Source organism: Calidris pugnax, unplaced genomic scaffold (assembly GCF_001431845.1).
Source record: "Calidris pugnax isolate Ruff unplaced genomic scaffold, ASM143184v1 scaffold147, whole genome shotgun sequence".
Taxonomy (NCBI): domain Eukaryota; kingdom Metazoa; phylum Chordata; class Aves; order Charadriiformes; family Scolopacidae; genus Calidris; species Calidris pugnax.
This window is the reverse complement of record NW_015092359.1, coordinates 5027762-5032892: the sequence shown is the minus strand read 5'-3', so window position 1 is coordinate 5032892 and position 5131 is coordinate 5027762.

The window sequence follows — 5131 nt, the reverse complement described above, 5'->3', positions numbered from 1 at the left end:
TTGTGGCCCTCCTCTGGACCCTCTCCATCAGGTCCATGTCCTTCTTGTATTGAGGGCTCCAGACCTGCACACAATCCTCCAGGTGAGGTCTCACCAGAGCAGAGTAAAGTGGCAGAATCCCCTCTCTGGACCTGCTGGCAACGCTTCTATTGATGCAGCCCAGGCTGGGATTGGCCTTCTGGGCTGCAGCTGCACACTGCCTGCTCATGTCCAGCTTCTCATCCACCAGCACCCCCAAGTCCAAGAAGACGAGGCAGTTGATCCTGTACTAAGCCATGCCCGCTGCTTGGGCTGTTCCCATCCCAAACGTGCAGCTCCTGTGGCCAACTTTTATTCGGGGGGGCTGGGTTCGACAGCACACTTCCTAACACACTGGGGTTTACCTTCCTGGTTCTGCTGGAGTCGCCACAAAAGCTGACCCTTTCTTGCTGGAGGAGATGTTGAGCAGTAGCGGTTTGAGCAGAGCAATAAACTGGGTAACACTGGAGTGGCCTGCAGAGATTTGGGAGGGCAGGGTATAACGCTTTGCTGAATCCATGATGCTTTTGGAGGGTGCATCGGCCACAAACACCCGCCAGGGGTTGGTTTGGTGCTTTGATCTAATGAAAAGTGATGCCTATTTAGGATATTCAGAACTATTTCTTGCTTTGTGAAGCGCTTTTTCAGAATCAGGGTGGAAGCTTTGGGTATATCGCATGTAAAAATACCTATAACTGTGTATTATATAAATGTATCGTTGATTTTAATATATTGCTTGTGCATAATTATATGATTAATGTAATTAAAATAACATAATGTCCAGACTAGTAGTAACATACATTTTTGGCAAATTAATTACAGATCTGGAGATGTATTGCATTATTTATAGATGTCTGGATGTGCCAACTCTCAGCCATTCCCTTACTCAAAGGGCACTGTAGCATCTGAACTCCTCCTAGTTGTTTAAGAAAATAATTGATTTTGTTCTTCTTTCTTTCTCGGTATAGAAGAAGCATAATTTAATTATTTTGATTAGCATTTTCTTTTCCTTGTTGCTCTCCTTTCTTTTACGGGCTCGCTGTGTTTTTCTGCCTGGAAGGCGTGTGCTTGAGGTCACTTCGGGCAAATAAGTGGGTTTTGTGACTAGCACTGAGAGCTGGAAGCTCCTCGGGTGGCAGTTCTTGGTGGGGGGTGAGTTCAGTCGTTTGGGGGGGGGGCTGTCTCCCCTAGCAGGCTCTCTGCCATCCTGCACCCCCTGCCCTTGATCGATGAGCCTTCCCCACCACCACGTTCATACTGGGATGCTAAGGCTGCCCATGAAGAGCTGGTTTCTGACACTCATAGGCAGCCTCGTGGAGATGGAAGGTGTGGAGCATCAGCACAGCATCCATGACCTCAATTTCACAAGCTGGCATGCAGAGAAGCAGCGCGGCATATTTACAGGATTTTGGCTGGTCGAGTAGGCTGTTTTCAGTTACACTTTCGGAAATTTTCTTTTCAGGAGAGTATTTCTAGATTAATTATAATGAGCTGCAGATCACAGTCACTGGAGTATCTGAGATCTGCCTCATCAAGTTAGCACATAGGAATGGTATTATATTTATTGATTTTTTAATCAAGCTCTGCTTAAAATCTGCTACTTGAATTATGTGGGGTTTTGGGTTTTTTGGGAGGTTTTTTGGGTTTTTTTTTCATATGGAAGGACTTTCCATGTGTGGTCTGTGTACCTAGCACCTTTTGTTTAGGCAGCTGGAGGTTGCCCAGCTCAGCGGGCTACTAATAGTTCTTTAAGAAGTCCTGGTGCCCTGTTGTTGTAGCTCTGACCACTTGGTGACCAACATCTGCACGCTGTATAAAAGCAGGGAACTGCTGCAGATGTGAGTCACCTCCAGCGATGTGTCCTGAGCTGCTCTGATGCCAGGTTGAGTGAGATCTTGAGCCATAGCAGGAGTCCTTGGATGGGACGGAATGACCTATATAGGACCACAGTTTCCATGGTAACTTCAGAACATGTGAGATGCCCTGTTTTGGGTGGCACAGGAGCTTCCAGCTGAAATCAGCACTGCTCCCAGGTGGGGCCACCTCCTGCAGGAATCCCAAGTCCCGTCCACATGCCCAGGGGGGATGGCTGTGCTGATGGTCAACCTGGAGCAGCTATATCCACCAGAAAAATAACATGGCAAACAAAAGTATCTTATGCTACCCCACACTTGGTCTAATCCTGTCGTTATGTGTATTAGAGAAAGACCTGCGGGTGGGTGAGGAGCTTGGAGCAGGGTGACTATGCCACGTTGAGGAGAGGAGGGGGTGCCCCCATGGAGGGGATGGGCTCTGCTGCTTGACCTTCTGCATGGGCCAGGTAACTCCTGCTCCTTTCTGCCCAGCCGTGCAAGGAAACAGGGCTTCTGCAGTTGTATGTCCCATCTCTTGCGGCTGCACGTGGTGGGTTAGGGGCTTCTGGGCTTTACATCTTTCAAAAATCAGATTTTCAGGTAGAAAAGCGAATACCTAACAGTGGGTTCATATAGTAGAAAAGTAATTGGTTCACCTTTTACCTGGCAGAGGAGGATCCACAAGGAGCATGATGGAAAGACTTTGGGAATTAGGATGCATTCGTTCTGGAACAGCTATTTAAAAATAGCTTTGTTCATGGAATTGCTTGTTTAAAAGAGGACTGATTCCACCATTAAGTCAGGAGTAAATATATTTTATGCTCTGTAGCTTGTTGTGTGGCACAACTTAAACTTTCTGTCGCTGCCTTGAAAGGCCCACCAATTTAGCAACAGTTGCTGTTATTTCAGGATCTGAAAATTATTGAAGTTCTCAAGCTGTGGTCTGCTTTTTGTTTTTTAGACAGCTTTTTTTTATTATTATTTCCTGATTCTTAATTCTGCATGTTATCTTTCCTGAAGTTGCCTTTTACCTGCTTTTTACAAAAATATCCCTCTTCATGAGGGATTTATGATATTTGTGCCTTCATTCCACTTCTGTAGATAGAATCAGTCAATAAAACATTGCTCTTGAAAGAAGATAAACATTTGTGTGTGCTTGCAAGTTGTATTTCATTACTGGATAGTTTATCTGCTGCCGCAAGAGCTCAAACCCAAGATAAAACCAAGACCCACATACTGAAAACATTCATCCTTGGTCCTAGCTGAGCATTGTACGAGTGGGAAGATGAGGAGTTGCTGCTGGCCATAAGGGTTTCATTGCTGCAGAGCAATGTCTTGGTGAAAAGGAGGCAATTAATTTAATGTCTTTGTCCACAGATGTGGCAGATGGGCTCCCCTAAGACTTGCTGTGGTCCTCAGGAGGGTCCCTGAAAGCTTGGGAGCATGCTGGCCATGGTGGGCAGCTCCTCCAGCGCTGCTGGGATGTGTGGGCTGCTCTGGTACAACCCTAACACCAGCTTTGTGTGACCCGGAGAGGGTAGGCTTGACTTGATGTCTGGGCAGGGCTGTGCTTGGACATCAGGCTGCTGGTCTCTCCCTCCTCCCTTGGCTACACACTTGGAAAAGCTGCCTGGGGAGAGTTTTGTTGGAATTGGTCTGTTCAGGGTGGGACATGACTTGGGTAGGGCAGGGTGAAGCGGTTTCTCTGAAACTTCAGAGCGAGTGGATGAGCTGGAGACCTGCCTGTGGTGCAAGACTTGCCACAGTTGGGTCAGGCTTGTTGCTCCCTCAAGCAGCACAGTGCACAGCGAAGGGCCATGCCTACAAACTCTGTTTTCCTCCACGCCTCTGAATGTCCACATCCCATCAGATGAATGGGGTTTCATAACTGTAACCTTGAGCAACCTTGTGAACTCCCTTCCCGGTGGAAATGCCAGTAAGAAAAAAGTTTGAAAAAACAGAACTTATCAGAATCGCCTTCAACCCCTGCAAAGGGCTGTTGGTAAAGTTTTTTAAAAAAAGAGAGAAGAAAAAAACCTGATGCTTATCAGCAGGCAGACCAACCTTGCTAACAGGGAGCATATGACTAAAGCATCTGAGGTTAGAACACATTGGAATTAAAACTATATAAACTAACAAGCTGTAAACAGTGCGTGGCTGGTATTTCTGCTGCCTTAAATAGAAAAGGTATTTTGTTTTGGAGTTGGTTTCCCTTTACCTCCAAATTCTGTTCTGTATCCCTCTGTGGTGTCTTACCCCCCCTCCCCGACAGCACAGCATCCATCAGGCGTGCTCCCATTTTTCCTCTACGTACCCTCATAGCTGCAGCACAGAGTCCTCAGCCCAAATGGTGTGTAACCAGCAGCAGTGGTGGCCCTGTCCTCGAGACAAGGATCATCTGCAGATTTGAGCACTCTCGTCCCCAATTAGGGGAATTGAGCCAGTGCCCAGTTTGCCCAGTCTGCTGGATGGCAGAGGAACAGAGCACTCTGCTCTCCCCTCTCAACTCCACACCAAACCTCAAAGGGGTCATGGACCACTGTTGTCAGGTGCCACATGGATGGGATGGTGCCACCAAGGCTGGGGTTTGGCTGGGGCGCTTGTGACAGGATTGGCCCTCTGCTCTTGCCACTCCAGCTGTTGGTGGGATGGGTAAGGACATGCCACCTAGCAAACTTCCTTCCCATGTCTTCTGCATGGGTTCTAAATGCTCTCTGCATGGCTCGGTGAGCACATCCTTTGAATGGCAGCACTTGTGGGTCATGGTGAGGGAATCCAGTGGCAGGAGGATGGCCACATCCCTCTCTTGCTGCTTGAGACTTTGGGAAGGAGTCCCATGGGGTCTGGGTCTTGGGTAAATCTGGTGAGACTTCTGTTTTTCGCAAGTAGTCTAGTGGGAGTGACTGACACAAGAGTGGGTAAATCACTGGAGGATGGCAAGGATTCCCTTTGAGGTGAAGAGCAGAGAGAGCTTTCATCCCTGCCCTCTGTGTGGATATGAACATCCCACAGATGTTCCCACAGCTCTTCTCTGATGACCTGCAAGGTGGCTGCAGTGTGGGCAAAACACTGGGAAAGATGCAGACGTTTCAGCCTTTCCATTGCTTGAGTTCCCTGGTTATGGCAAGCGTTTCAGTCTCTCTTCCTTTCCTCCTTAGATCTCATCCTACATCAGCAAAGATGGGCATTCATGTGCAGGGTGTGCTTAGAGCACTGTCCTCTCTCCTAAGGGAAGGCTACACCAAATATCTTCTGATAGG